Source organism: Ylistrum balloti, unplaced genomic scaffold (genome assembly GCF_031769215.1).
Source record: "Ylistrum balloti isolate Yb309-2 unplaced genomic scaffold, AGI_CSIRO_Ybal_v1 Utg372284, whole genome shotgun sequence".
Classification (NCBI taxonomy): domain Eukaryota; kingdom Metazoa; phylum Mollusca; class Bivalvia; order Pectinida; family Pectinidae; genus Ylistrum; species Ylistrum balloti.
The window spans coordinates 48,378-65,126 of record NW_026783062.1 but is presented as its reverse complement, the minus strand read 5'-3'; positions in this window follow the sequence as shown (position 1 = coordinate 65,126).

Genomic DNA, 16,749 nt, shown 5'->3' with positions numbered 1-16,749 from the left:
TTCAGTGTAATTTTAGTGACCGTTATTGTAGATACAAGCCAATATGTTTCAACATCCCAATAGTTGGTGCTAGAATGGCAAATCATTGGCAAATTAGTATGAGTTTTTTTATTGTTCCTAGTGAACTAAAATAATAAATTGGTCTTGTTTATCATTTATTAAAAGAAAACAAAATAAAAAAAAAATCCTTACTATATTCATAAATCTGAACCAGCTACACACTAATTTCCGTTAAGATAGATATGCATACGTGTATATGTTAAAGTAACATATATCAAACATTGTTTGTTTCCCTATTACATCGTACACAAAGACTAGATCGATATGTGACTAGATACCAAACCAGTTCGAATAATGACAATAATAATATAATACTTCTTCCACCAATATCTATTTCAGTCTTTTGTTAATCATAGTTCCCCAAAAAATAAGACGATGATGTATGTATATAGACAATATTCCATACAGTTATTGGATATTGTCGAGACCATATGTACTTCAATTTTCTAATAAATTCTCGAGAATCACGCAACTCATTATGGCGGATAGAATGTACATACATCAAATAGTATCATTTGGAGATCAGAGCTATAGTTTAAGTATGTGTGTTATATGAACGCTACCTGAATTTATATATAATACAACAAATCATTGCAGAACAAATGGAGCAACAGTTTACAGATGGAATTTCTGAAAATAAGGATATCACCTTGTAAGATACCGATTGCTATGTTTGGCCATCAAGGGGTTGGAAAGTCTTGTTAAGTAAAACAACTTCAACAGAAGTTTGTTCATGAAGAGGGACCAGGCTCCACCGGCACAGCCGAGTTTTTCATACATGATCTAGGGTATAACCCAAATACTGGATTTCGATGAAAGCTTTCCGGAGATGGTGAAATGGAAAGTTGGTGCCAATGTCTGAAGAGAATTATTGATCGTTACAGGAACAGGGAAAGTGATGCGGTATCATCATTCCCATTTAAGCCAAACTCATCGCCAGTTTCAACATCGACCTCAACGCCCAAAAAGCCAGGTGAGATGTACTATAACGACATATTGCGAAACACTTGTCGCTAGAGCGCAATACTTAATAATTCCAAATAACAATATGGAATGCACAATGAAAGCCCTTTCAGTAGAAATTCAAACAATGTTAATTATCTTCAAAGTCTTTATAAGACGATTAAATCAGACACTGACCGTAGCACCTTTCGTTCATCCTTCTCGAAATTGCAGTTAAAATATAAAGCATTTCTTCATTTATATATTGGTGATTCAAAAGATAATGATAAGGTTGTAGCGGCCATGGTTACACAAGATGAAACTTGTGGATGACGGCTACTGAACAACGCCTCAATATTCTCAGCGGAAGCGTGAGCTATCAACCTCGCACTTGGATATATTCAAACAAACCGTGTAGTGAGAACTTATCCATTCAGACTCTCTTTCTGTTCTACAAAGTCTTAGTAATAGAAATGTCGAAAATATTTTCATCCGTAAATACATTAATACTATATTATGAACTTGCCTTTAACTTTCGTATTCCTTTTAGCTGGGTTCCTGGACACATGAGAAAACCAGGCAATAAAAAAGTATATCGTGCGGCAAAGGGAGCTTTATCGCTACTACTTGTTGTTTTTACTCTTCACCTTGTCGATTTCAAGTCATTTATTAAACAATGTTAACAGCTCATTGGCAGGAGGAATGGAATACATATACCAATAATAAATTACACTCCGTAAAACCTATTATCGTTAATGTTAATGGTCTGCAAGTTATAGAGACAACCACCGAGACTAAGTTGCCCTTGCCCGTCTTCGGATGGTTCATACATACCACACACATTAAAATATGTTTAAAGGCGAGTAGTCATCGGTGTATAGGATGTAATGAGCCATTCACCGTTAAACATTTTTACTGGACAGCATTGACCTTCTGAGAATGACTTCGTTGTGAAAATACATGTCAAAAATCCTTTTTGAAACTGTAGAGATTTGTAAAATTCTAGGTTACCTGAAAGATGTTGAATCTATACAATAGATAATGACGTACCATTTTAATATTTTGTGTTGTTTTACCCATTTAAGATTTTTAGAATTGACTTTTACCTTTTGGTTTGTTTAATGCTGTTTCCTTTTTGATTGCTGTGTTACTAGTTGATATCCCTAATGACGTTTTATATGTTGAGGGCCATTAAGGATGACATAATAATAATGATAACTTTATAAGATCATATTTAAACATAATTTCTTTAAAAAAAATCAAGACGGTTTCACTTAATTTTTTTTTATATTTCCCTTGACACCTTTGATAGGTTATTCCACTTACTATGTTATTGTAGTGCACCCAATAGAGAAGGGAAGAGGGATAGCTCAGTCAGCATCAGTATTGGTGTATAGAATGTAAGGAGAATTTCTTAGGTGTGTGGTTCGTTGCTCCTTAATCGTTTGTTTTACTCAGGGAATTGCGAAACAAAATAGGTTTTGCTGGCGAGTTTTTGTGTTTTAACATAATTAGTTCACGACGAAATGACTTCCCGTATATTGTTCAGTGAGATAAACACCATGTGCTACATGGAAAACGGCCTATAAATGACCATGACTGTTCACTGGGCGATAAATCCAACATCACAATATTCCATTTTTCTGGGTTTTTTCCGCTGTAAATATATTATTTGCTTATTTCAACTGAACCTTTTTTCAACAGTGACAAAAAAAAAAAATTATCACTACAAAATAGTGTACCTTGGAAATTGCATTTGGTAAAAACAAGTTATTTCCTGCAAAATATAAGTGATCGAATTCATTATACGGGTTAAATGATTGATGCAAGGTACAGAGTAGCTGAAGGTTCTAATCTATAACTGACCACTCTAATTAAGTAGCGATTAGAAAAAATCTTGTACTATTGATTTTGCAGCCGCGATCAATTTAATCACAAGGTGTTTTATATTCTTTCCTTCCTTTTTTGTATTAGCATTGCAAGACCTCTTTCCATTTGCTTATTAAACAGATACATTTGTATTTAAATCAAGGGTAATCTAAGACAAAAAGACATCAATTTGTAGCTAATTGAAAACGTATCAACACTTGACTGTCACAAATGTCACTATGTTTACTATTGGGGATAAAAAGAAAGAAAGTAATAATTGCGTGTTAGCTGCGTTTTACTTGCTGCTGATATCAATATACATACATTAGTTTAATTGACGCATTTCATAATCATCAGGATATCACTCCTTCCTAGTCAACTGCATGGCCTTATACTACGAGTTTATTAGTAAGTTGACGACTTCTCGGACGAAAAACGTGATACTGGGAACATGCCCTTACATTCTGGATCAACTGAGACTGAGGCTGGAGATGAAGGAATGTTGCTATCCAGAAATACAAATTTACAACATGGAAATTGAAATTATCACGTTGATCATACACTTGATGGAAAGCTGTCAATGTTGGTTTCGTTGTAGAAAAAGATCGAGATAAGCAGCTAATGTAAAAGAGTCAGTCGTATGTTTGATTTCCAGTTCCGGTGGATATATACGATGGACGTAGTCAATACATTTGTTGTTATTTAAAAAAGAAGACACCATTAATATTTCTGAAGGCGAAATCAAACGATTTGGCAAGGTCTTGAAGACCTGTTTTGATAAGCTCTTCAATAATTTCAGCCTCGTATGGAAACAAACAGAGGGTCACAGTTGGTTCCAATAGGTATGTCAATAGTCTGTTGGAAGATCTTACCACCAAACTCGACGAAAATGTTTTCAACAAGAAACTCGATCATTTTTATTATTTCGTCCCCTTATTTTTCTTATTTGATTTGGACATAAATTTTACGAATACGCTTAAATGTAGTTCATAAACATATATTTATACTGCCGTTCACCTTTCTCGAAGAAGAAAGCTCTCGTAACGAGAGAACGAAAACGTTCCTTAAGGTAAAAAAGGGGTATTGTGGTGTACATGGTGGAAAAATCAAATGTTCGTATAGAAGGCATGTTTTTTAAAAAGAGGACGTTGGAGATTGGTCAAAAGATCCATGTAATTCTGCAACATTTACATGCTAATAATTATGTTTCTTGAGTAAACAGCATCATGATAAGACTGTAACTCCGATTTGATGGTACTTAGAATGATGGTTAGTAGTTTCGACAAAGGTTTGTGTTAGACGAGCCAGCCATGAAATCCAGTATAAACGGGGAGGTCCGAAGCCTTGATATTAAATGGCAATCTAAATGATTTTAATACCGAAACATGATTAGCGAGTATTTCGTCTGTTGAAATGTTGTATAATGTGTATGTGGGGTTTCCTTCCTCATCAAGTAAACCCAGTTTTTTGTATACAGGAAATTTGATAACGTTTGCAAACAAGGATCAACTTATTGGACGCCTTATATGCAGGCACAATAACATACCTGTCATGTAAATCTTGAATTGTGGATTTAACTTCATGAACGAGGAAAACTGCATATTATTTTACGAATGATGAACCGAATGGATTTAACCCACTCACAAAGTCAGCATGTTCCCGTTTCATCGATTATCTGGCATAGTTTTCAATATAGCCCATAAGTATTTTGTAATTCGATCTAATAAACGGAGTGTCACGATATTTAGGACCATTCATAAAAAGAGCTCGTAGCTTACCATTTTGAATAATGCTAAAAGCATCAATTACTGTGTGCCCAGTTGGACCACAGTATAGGTAGATGGAGAACAAGAAGAAGCAGTCCGAGGACTAGCTTTAAGGTCATCCACATTCAGTTGATGCAGCATTTGTCTGAATTTGAGAAGTTTGGATGCAAGGCGGTTGTACTAGGAAATTACAATTTGATATAAATGGAATGTTTACGATTTTCTTAATGAGGTAACTGCAGACAACTAAGAATGATATAGGATTGATGTCGATAGGTTATCCTTGTACAATATCGGCATGTGGTCAGGTAATCTCCTTTTGCCAGGATTAACTCAGATCACTTGTTATTTGTTACGGTCATTCACACACCAAATATTATCATTACATAACTATTAACCTGTATATTATTCAGCGTACTTAATGTATATACCCGCCGACCGTATGCCCTGAAATTGACGACCACACACCCTTGAAATAGATACCTTAGTCAATATGCGTGAACGATTAATAAATATACTGATTTAAAAATCACCTGACTTTGCATTTTAATGTATCTAATCGTTTTTATCACGTCAGGTCGCAATGGACAGTGCATGGATATTTATTCCTTTATTGACCTGCTGGTAACAAATAATTCAAATGATCTATAAGTTATAGTCATATATTTGGGATTAAGGATGTAACCTTTACCCTTTTATTCCTTTTTATAATTAGCAGATTTTGGAAAAAGCTGGCAAAAATTTTTTTTTCGAAATTATCACTGAGAAAACTGAGAAAAGAATATCGAGGTAAGTTGTTTTCATTCTCTCTCAATAACGATTATTGGTTATTATGGCATAACAATTTCTTTATCAACATCATATTGTCTATCATATCGGACGGAGAGTCAAAACATATTTACGACATATGTTGTTTCTTACTCGACAATATTATTTGCGATGTTCTTAAAGCTTTGATGCTCGATAGTTTGCATATAAGGTTAAATGATGATGAGCTAATGCACTGCAATAATTAAATGGTGATTTATTTATGTTATTCTTTGTAGAAGCAATGCGTATATAGCCTTGCATTCGACGTGGCCATGTCTTTAGATCCAACCAGATCAAAGACTGGCTACGGTAAATTACATCATATCTATCAACAGTATTTTTTACTTATTTTACTGATTAATTTGTCTTATGCGATCTGAACGAATCACTCTAAAGTAACATATTGGTGAATACAGTGTAATATCTCATCATCTTTATCACCTAATCCCAATGGGTAATTTCGGATACGTCGTTGGAATCGCTATCCAACAAATGACTGAAATAGGAATGTAATTACAATTGATAAATGTTGACACACTAATGACAATAGTAGTTTACGTCTTGGATAGGTTACCTTTACTTTTAGACTAAAACCTTACTGAGAAATTCTATGTTGACTTTTGACCCTTCGCTGGAGCCATATTGACGGGTCCAAGAGCCTGCATTAACAATATTAAAACTAAAAAACTAGATAACGGCCAAAACAGATTTTTTTTTCAAAGACAATGTTTAATGTTTAACTTGGATTTCTCCTTTTGTCCCATATCCCTCAGCCCCAATGAAGCATTTTTTTAGAAATTAAAGAATTCCTACTACATGAAGTTGACCACATTCGGTCAAAATCTGTGCGGTTCCCACTATATAAGCTCTCTGGCCTTTCAAACAGCTGCGGTGAAATGTCGGTGGTCTTAAATGCATCTAGCACTATTCCACAAGTCAATCGATAATAAGGTTACAATTGGTGGCGTATTATTTCATGTCATTGGAATCGTATAAAACACTTAAACAAGTTACATGAGTGTTACAGGCAGGATTTTAAATACCCGTGAGTAATGGTATTGTGAGTAATTGCTACAAATACCATACATTTTATTAAAAGGGATTGAGTTCTGGTTGCTCTCAATGGCAACTTATGTGGTAGACGCCGGTGATGCCAGTGGGAAAGAACGCCACCAGTCATCCTGGTTGGATCTCATTTGGACCTTGTTGGAAGTAATGTAAGTGATGATTGTAATATGAATGAACGAAAATATGATAAATGACATCTCAATTTCATGAAAAGGAGAGACTATAAACGTAAATTGTAGTTGAAAAAACATTTCCAGAAAAAGGTTACAATTTCCAGAAAAAAATGTTACAATATCGTTTTCTCATTAACAACCTCATCGTAAATCTTATATAACTGATGACATTAACAACGCCATTAGAAACGTGTAGTATATTACAACAGAAGAAGAACAGAAAGAAAAAGATGTCTCAGTTTTAGAAAAGCTGGAACCAGAACTTCGGAAAATTATGGAAACGCATGTTCAGGATGTGTTTCCAACTGAAAATCTGAATGATTCTACACAACACTAAGACATGTACGAATTGGTTTTGAACAGGGTAATAGAAATTGCACCCATACGATCTCGTTGGAAGAAATCTGTACCGGCAAGCTGAGTTGCAATGGAACACGAGCTGGTAAGACTGAAAAATACAAGGAAAATCTGGACAATATATTGTAAATTCTTCTGGATTTGGAGGATTTCCACAAAAAAGTTAAGTTCTGACTTTTGATTAATTACTCTATCTCTGTACACCATCGCAATATTTGTGATTGACTGTATAAAATGTATTTGTTATTATTTAATTGTTTAACCTAGCTGTTGGGTTTTATTTGACGTACGTTAATTCCGTAACGTAACAATATATGTAAGGGTTATCTAGTTGTTTGTTTGTTTGGAACGTGGTCTACAAATAGTAATCCTCATTTGCATGAGTTTCAGTTCCCTTCATCCTTGGGAGCAACACGTTAACCAATAAATGCAAATATTTACACTAACCGTTTGGAATCCTCTGCCGACCTAATGCATTTAAAGTTAACTATGTTATTTAATTTAGTGTCTCTTTGTAACTCTATTGTAGTTATCTTACATGTCTTCGCACATACAGAACAAGCACTAACTGACTGCTTTCTAGAAGTCCAAAACGTGATCTTATTATCATAATCTGGATATGCAAACACAAGACATTTTATTTCATGTTATTCTCATCCCTAAAGAATAGTTAATATGATTTCCCTAATGAATTACTTTTGAAAGTGTTCTATAATGCAGGTCGCAGCAGTGACAACACTAAGGTTTTGCGCTTGGTCATACCTCAAGCGAGTCACACGTAGTTGTTAAATATATCGTTTTAGATTTCAATACACACTGAGAGAAGTGAAACGTACGTACTTTATTTGCGTACTGACATGAATATTGAGAGTTAATTTTTTTGGAGTTTTTGATATCGGCAATACGATACGCCGATCCGGCCGAAATAGATACGACAAGTATATCAAGTTCAGATCGCTAGATGGTAGGACATTGATTATCATTCACTGAGTAAACAAAATTTTTTTATTTCGAATGATCAATACAATAAAATGTTATCTGGAAATTCCAAAACAATAATTTTCAAGTGTGCATTGGTCTTATTTTCGTCGGATTATCGTGATTTTAAATAAAGCCCGCGAAGATGTTGCAGTAAACATAAATTACAAAATACAGTAAAGAAATAAGTGCTGACACAGAAAACATAAAACATATTTTTGATTTGACTTATACCTTTGCAGACATTTGCAGTAATGATTTGAAAGTTAATTGTGTCTCTCCTTACAGAAATGAGTTTGCTCTCGTGAAAATAGCAGAGTTTACAATCGGACATACAGGTCTGGAGATTATCCTTGCCGGGCGACAAACAGTTAAAATATGACAGAAATTTGCAATTTGTACCGACAATGTTACCTGTTGAGTTTCAACGCACTCTAGAAAAAAACCTGGCAATGTCGGATTTCACAATGAAATATTCATGTTCTATGTTAATGAAACATTCTAAATACAATAACCTGGTTTTAAGATTGCTTCCTTTAGGTTCAAAATGATGTTGCCCTTTCAATAGAAAAAAAATCAGGAAGTATGTTATTTACTATTTATTCATCAATGGTATTGTGCTAAATTGAAGTTGCATCAGTGTATGCCGGTTCTATTTAGAAATATGTCTCGGTTTTATCAATTGATTGCACAGCTTGTGAAGCTGAGTCTCTTGTTTAACATCAACGGAAATCTAAAGAATGATATTGTGTAAAATGTCATTGGTGGCGTCTTTTATATGGTGTTTAATAACTAAACCCAGAGTTCTTCTTTAGCTCACGTGGCGGTAACTCCGCTTCGATTAATTTACATGTAGATTAATAGTGTGGTTTCTTTCGGAGACGGTATTTGTCCTTTTATAGTTCAATATATTTGAGATTTATTTTTGTAGGATATAATACACGTTTCAACCGCAAGACATACATTTGTGGTATAGTCAAATTAACTATAAAATAGACTGAGTTCGATTAATACCTTTTATAATAAAAACATAACAGAAAAATATATAATCTAAGTGTTATGGTTATGATATGGCTAGGCGGATGATCATGCTATAAGACAGTACGAGTTGTCTTCCTTCATAGTGAGTTTTCCGGATTTTATTGTTTCCGGATTATTTCTGTGACCGGTTTTGTAACTGTTTTTAAGGAGAGAATAAAATGGATGAACAGAGCTGGAACGTGTTGTCCTCGATCAGCCAAGTCTGAGTATAATTCCCCAAACCAACACCGTTGCCACGCTACATGGTGGAGAATCCGCAGTTTCAAGGTATTATTTCGTCATTGTTCAGGTTCTAGTGATGATATGGACTGTTTTGGTGACTGTAATTCCATTTCCAATCGCACGTGATGTGATATGGCTGAGACCACGTGGCTGAGCGAACTTATACTGAGTGAATAAGATTGAGTTTATAATTAGTGAACTGTTATTGTGTTTGTGAACATGGCTTCATACGATATCGATATCGACTTTACCGAAGATGACAATGTTTTGTCGGAAGAATTTCTTCTCCGTAATGAACTAAAATCTCGGCATGAGCCGTCGCCAGCCCAACTACGCGTTTCATCAGGCGGGAGTACGCCGTCTGAAATTTTACGCTGCACAACATTTCATGGGACTTCTGACGACCCTGGTCGTTTCCTTGATGAATTCTTAGCATATTGCGAACTATTAGATCTTGGGGAGGACAAACGTGTGGCCGCGTTCAGCCTATTATTACGTGGCGCGGCCAAAACATGGTATGAACATTTACCTTGTACACACAGGAGTCGTTGGTCTGATCTACTGGCGAAGTTCAAGACTAGATTTGTAGACTTAAATGCGGAGATCCCAAGACTGCTCATGGAAACTGAAACTTTTACGAAAATGACATTTCAACCTAACAAAAAGTTGGACGATTTTTACTCTACCCTCATACATAAGGGAAAGATCCTGAAAAGAAGAGACGAGGAGATGCTTCTTAAGTTTATAGACAGTTTACCTGACACACTGAAGTTTTATGTGCGAACTACACACCCGACAACTTGTGAGGCGGCATTTCATGCAGCAAAGATGGGGGAAGCTTTCGGGTATCGCGGGTCATCATTGTCACCTTTGAGCTTGGGCAATTCTGCAGCACCACAAGGTACTGTCCCTCCCGGAGCACTGTATCCTCTCAAGAATTATACCAGTTTGATTTACCTGCTCTCGCAGATAAAGTGTGTCAACTCTCTGTAAGTGTAGAAAAGCTGAAAACGAGTGAAACCATTGCTCCTGTCGGTCCAGCACACCCGAACAATGTCCGCACGTGCTATAAATGTAGGGCAGAAAGTCACATTAGTAGAGATTGCTTTTGGATGGAGACATTCCCACCTAACCACTCGACTCGGTGTCAGCTTTGTTAGCAGATGGGCCATGGAGCTTCTGATTGTGCACATCATGTGTCTGGCCGTCAACAGCAGCAGCATGAAGTCCCCCGCCCACAGGATCAAGCACCACATAGACAGGAACCAGCCGTCCAACACCAGGGAAACTTCAAGGCCCCGAGGCCAGCAGCGCGATATCCTCCAGGCGAGCAGTAAACCGCGCATCTCGTAGCCGATCAGTCCGGTTAGAGCCACAACATTCGCGCAGCCCTTCTCCTATACCTTGGAGAGAGAAACTGTACAATAGTCATAGTGCAAGTAGTGACAATTTTGATGATGATTCTGATGAAAGTCTCAGCGATTTCCCTGATAATGGGAGGTGCACTAAGGACACTAAATTCATGTATTACCCGATTGACTTTAAATGCATTAAGATAGCAGCATTGTTAAGACTCAGGATCAAGTATAATTGTAATGGGTGTTGATTTCTTTAACATGTTATCTGATAAATGTAAGAGTAATTTTCAGCCCTCTGAGAAACAAATTTTGGTTGCTGATGATAAATATGTCAAGGTCATGGGTACAGCCAAGGTCAAAGGGTACACGCCAAATGGTAGACATACATTTTATGTTCATTTATTAGAGAATACCTCACACCCTTTCATTGTTGGTACTGATTACATGATGTCTAAGGGATTAGTACTTGATTTTAAATCAGGTGTCCATTCTGTGAAGGGTATGTCAGGGAAGGTCAAGGTCAAATGTATGTCCTCTGTCGCCTTGCCTCCAAATGCTGAAATTAATATTCAGGGTAAAGTACCAAAACATGTGTTTACAGGTATCCAGGGTATTTGTACTATTCATAAAAAAGTTTTACATGATGGATTATTGGTTGCTAAATCAGTCGTGACTGTACCACCAACTCGAATTATACCATTGAGATTATGTAACCCTACAAATGGCCCAATTCATATTTCTAAGGGTACAGTTTTGGCAGATATTGCAATGTTCAATGGATCATGTGAAGTAATACCTATGAAACCAATGGAGGAAAACATGTGTGTAACCATGTTAAAGAGATGTGTAATGAATCTGATGATACACCTCGTGATGGTAACCCTGTATGTGCTTTTACGGAACATGTACCTGTTGAATCACATTATCAAAGTGCTGACAGTACTGAAAGTGCCAATGACTCAGAGCCTACATTTTTTGAGAATTTCCACATAGGCACATGCTTGTCTGATGATCAAACTAGGAAAGTTAAGGAATGTTTGTATGATAACAAAGATGTTTTTGTCACACCATCGAATCCATCTTTAGGATACACAACTTTAGTTAAACATGAAATTCATCTTAAGAAAGATTTTGTAGGTAAACAACAGAGGCCGTACCGACTCCCTCCAGATAAGAAAGAAGTGTTGCGTACTCAGCTGAATGAATTTTTAGAACAAGGGGTGATTGCTGCTGTGTCCGAGAGTGAAAGTTTGCCCATATCTAGTCCGATTGTGTTAGTGGCTAAAAGAAAATATCCAGGATCTGAGGGAAAGAAAGGTTCAAGGGAGAGTCATTTACATAGTTTTAGATTCTGTTGTGACTTCAGGTATTTGAATTCCCAGACTGAAGATTTTCGGTACAACATCCCCAATTTACAAGAACTCACGGAGTCCTTTAGTCAAACCAAGATATGAGTTCAGGTTTTTTTCAAATGGGTATATCTGAGAAATCGTCAAGTTATACTGCATTTAATAACTGTTTTGGTACGTACAAATTTCTACGATTGCCAATGGGCTTAAAGACTGCGCCTAATAGTTTCCAACTATTGATGGATAAGGTTTTGCAGGGTTTGATATTTAAATCTGTGTTGTGTTACCTAGATGATGTTTTGATTGTTTCATCAACATTTGAACAACATTTACTTGACATTCAGGAGGTACTTCACAGGTTTCGTACTGCAGGGCTTAAACTTGGCCCCAAATAGTGTAGATTTGCGGTAGACAAATGTGTATTCTTAGGTCACGAGATATCTAATGCTGGGATTCGCCCTCCGGCAGACAGAGTTGAATGTATTCGTAACTATCCCCACCCTACTCATACTAAGGAAGTCAAACGCGCAATGGGCTTGATGAACTGGTTCAAAAAGTTTATTTCTAACTATAGTACAATAGCTGCTCTATTGAAGAAAAACACCAAATTTCAGTGGAGTAGTGAACATAGTGAAGCTTTTGAAACCTTGAAACTCTCACTTGTGAACTCAGATGCCCTGGCATTTCCCCGCTTTGATATACCGTTTCGTATAGCAGTAGATACTTCTAGTAAAGGCATAGGGTTTATGCTTTATCAGATTTACGAGGATGGCACGTCGCATACCATTCGTTTTGGTTCAAAGGGACTAAACAAGTGGCAACAGTTTTATGGACCCACGAAACTGGAACTTCTCGGTGTGGTTACAGCTGTAACAGAGTGTACTTCTTATATCCGCGGCACTCATGTTATCGTCGAGTGTGATCACCAAGCGCTTCGTCCTATCTCGGTCAGTCGCTTAAAGGAAGCTACATATGAACGTTGGTTGGTGGTGTTACAGCAGTATGATTTAGAGATACAGTATAAGCCAGCTCGTCAGATGGTGGTCCCCGACGCCCTCTCTAGGTGTCATCCAGCCACTGGGATACCGTTTTTGGATGCCAGTCCTGCTGAGGAAGATCCGCACTTCCACTCTGTCGAGGAGTCGGTGCCTGCTATCACATTGCCCTCTGGTGAAAACCTAAGTGACTTGTTCTATAAGCCAGTGTCTGAATTAAACAATATATGTTTCAGAAAGCCATCTGTTGACCCCGCATTTGAGTATGACGCCGACACAGAAGAAGAGAATGTTGCTTGTCCCACACATCACCGACGCAAAAAACGCCGGGTAAAGCCTGTCAAGCCTTACTCAATACAACAGTGTCCTATGACTGTTCAGAAGCCAATGACGCCATTGGAGGAAGAGGATAGGCAGCAAACTGAGGAGTCTCATAGTCGTATTGAAAGTGACAATTCTACGTGTCAGTCTGTTAATAGTAGCAGTGAGTCAAGTGACGTCGATGAACATTACAACAAGCCAACTCAGATTAGTCCAATCACTTGTGACTATTTCCAATTGTCCACCCAGAATGATTCTCCGGACAGTGACCCTTTCCAAAGACCCACTGATATTGATTTCGCTCCTGACACTTGTATGGATGTGACATATCAAACATCTACCTGTTACCGTAGTGACAATGGCACAGATCTTGACAAGCGTCCCTCTTCTGTTACCGACATAACTGACATGTCATCTGACCCCATCGATGATATTACTACTAAAAATTCGTTGTCAGGTTCCTTACAATCTGATGAGGAAGAGATCACTCAGACACCATGGTCTATATTAGGAAAGTCGTCAGAGGAACTAGCTTTGCTCCAACAAATGGATGCCACTTTCCAAAATATCTACAAGTATCTAGAGGATGGAACCTTACCTACAAGTCAGAAAGTCTCTCGTCGTGTTCTATTACTAAGTGCTGCCTTCATGGTGATCAACAAAGTCCTTTTTCATTCCCGTGTTGCTAAGGCGAAGCGAACTAAAGACATGAACATGTACCTAGCTCTCTCGTACAAGATGTTCTTCACCTTTATCACGATAGCCCTATGGGAAGCCATGGAGGTATCCATGATACCCTCGACAAAATTAAGGAACATTATTTCTTCTATCGTATGGCAGACATAGTAACAGATTATGTGCGCTCCTGTCTACCTTGTCAGCAAAGAAAACTGACCAAATATCATACCAAGTCGGGTATAGTCGCTTACCCTACACCGAGTGCTCCATTTCGTGTGTGGCAAGTAGACAGTTTTGGCCCATTACCACTTACACCTTCTGGGAAGACGTACATCTTTACAGCTGTGGATATGTTTAGTAAGTTTGTATATATGGAACCTATGGCTAGTGATGACGCGTACACTGTATCGACCGTTCTCTTTCATATGTTGTGTACCTATGTCAGCTGCGATACTCTTGTGTCAGACAGAGGTACGGAGTTTACATCGAGAGCTACACAGAGTTGTGTCGATTATTTGATGTAAAACAGGAATTTACACCTAGTTTTGTGCATCACTGCCTCGGGGCATGTGAGAGGACTCATTCTACACTGGCTGCCAAGATCACTCCTTATATGAACAGTACTCGGTCTAATTGGGAGGACGTCATACCTTCTATTGCGGCAGCGATGAATATGTCGGTAAATAGTTCAACTGCATACTCTCCCTATGAAATCTTGTATGGTCAGCGGCCCAGTTTCCCTTTGTCTACCCACATCCCTTCCACAGATTTGCATACTTTGCCGAAGGAGATGCATTCATATGTGAAAGGTCTGCAGCACCAATTACAGTGTATCAGGACAGAGATGTTGAAACATGTTAAAACTGCTCAGGATCGGATGCTTACTGCGGCCAACTCCACGGCAAGGCCTCTCCAACTAGCTGTTGATGACTACGTGTTTCTACACAAGCAACCCACCGGTTCAGGACAGAAACTACAGAACTTGTATACCGATGTATATGTTGTGCACGAGATTGTTTCACCGCATCTGGTTAAAATCCAGGACCCTACCACTTTAAAGATTTCCGCAGTACCCATTTACGTTGATAGGCTGAAAATGGCCTATATTCGTCAACCTACACCAGACTCCTTCTTCCGAGTTGTCACTTCTAACCGAGCTTTCTTGACAGAGGAGGTAGGTGTGCAGGTTGATGCTCCTGCACGAGATCAGCCTAATAGTAGTGATGTTGAACAATCCTTGCCCAATCACACTTCGGAGGAATCATCTTCCTCTACCTCAGACGTTCAGGTGTCACCTGTTTCTACCCGTCCTATGCGGCAACGACAAAGACCTCTTCGCTTCAGGGATGAAAATCATGTTAATCCATTCGCAGACTCTCACATTACCGCTTCCTCAGATTCGGACGGATTACACAAAATAAAACGAGTAATTGCACAGAGACACTTGCTATCAGGTTGTGAGTACCTTGTCCAAATTGTGGGGGAGCCTGCGCAAAATGCAATATGGGTGAAAGAAACTGCTCTAAATGTGAAGGCTCGAAAAGCTATTGAGAGGAGACCACCTCCAGTGGTATCATAGACATTGTACATACTACCAATTATAGACCCTTGTATTATAGTCCATGTTGTATTCCAGAACAAGTGATATGAGAGCTATTGCCCATAGTTATCTTTAATGACTATTAGTCAATATTCATACCAGGATGATTTTTGTACCCACTTCTACAATGTAACTGTGTACTTATTTTTGCAAACTATTGATTGATACCATACCCTGTATCAAATGCTATATTGCTGATTTCTATTTGGAATGTATTTGTATTCAATATGCACTGTTCCTTTAATGCTAAGGATTAAATGCAGTTACTTCAATAATTCATGTATTGTACCAATAGTTTACTTTATAAGCAAAGATTTTGATTTTTTTTCTTAGATTTGAATTTAAAAGTGTCTTTTCTGAACTTTGTAGTTGAGTTATTCTTGACAGCCAGATAGATAGATAGAATGGTGTCATTTGAATGAAAAGTATTATGCAGTTCAATTTAATGTGTATTTTTTTTTAACAAAATATGAAATGTTGTAATTTTGCATGAAAATACATATATACTGGTATTAAGTGACATTGCTGGAGAGTATAGATTGCATTATAAGTCTATGGAGTCAATACTGTGCGCATACCCCAATTGAAGTTGATTATTCATTAGTCAGTACATGTTTTGCATTTGAAATGGTATTGGAAGAAAATCATTATGACAATTCATGTTACTAGTCATCTTCATCATTATGCATGTCTATTCAATGAGTTTACATGCTTGATTAATTTAGAGTATATTCTTGACATATATCTAACAGGTGCCATTGCTTATAGTTACAGAGTTTTGTGCTTTAAAATAATTTTGTTGGTTCTTTCAAGTGGAAGAGTTTTTTTGTGGTTTGTTTGAGATTACATTGTATTCTGCTAGTCATTTCTAAGTGATTACACTTGAAGGTTGAGAATTTACAGTACTGCAGGAATTTGTACAACTGAGGGCTATTGAAATGTGTTAGCTGACATTTATATTATCATGTCCCACAATAATGAAATGATATACTATATATGTCATCATGAATTGTAGAAATGTAACATTTTTAAGTTGTGTCGAGAAATTATCATTGTTGAATAGCATGATTGATTTCCAGTCATCGGTATGGTATTGTAAGGGAAAGTAACTGTGAGTGGGTCAGTGTTAGAGAGAGTGTTGGTGCCTTACTGGTATACCTTA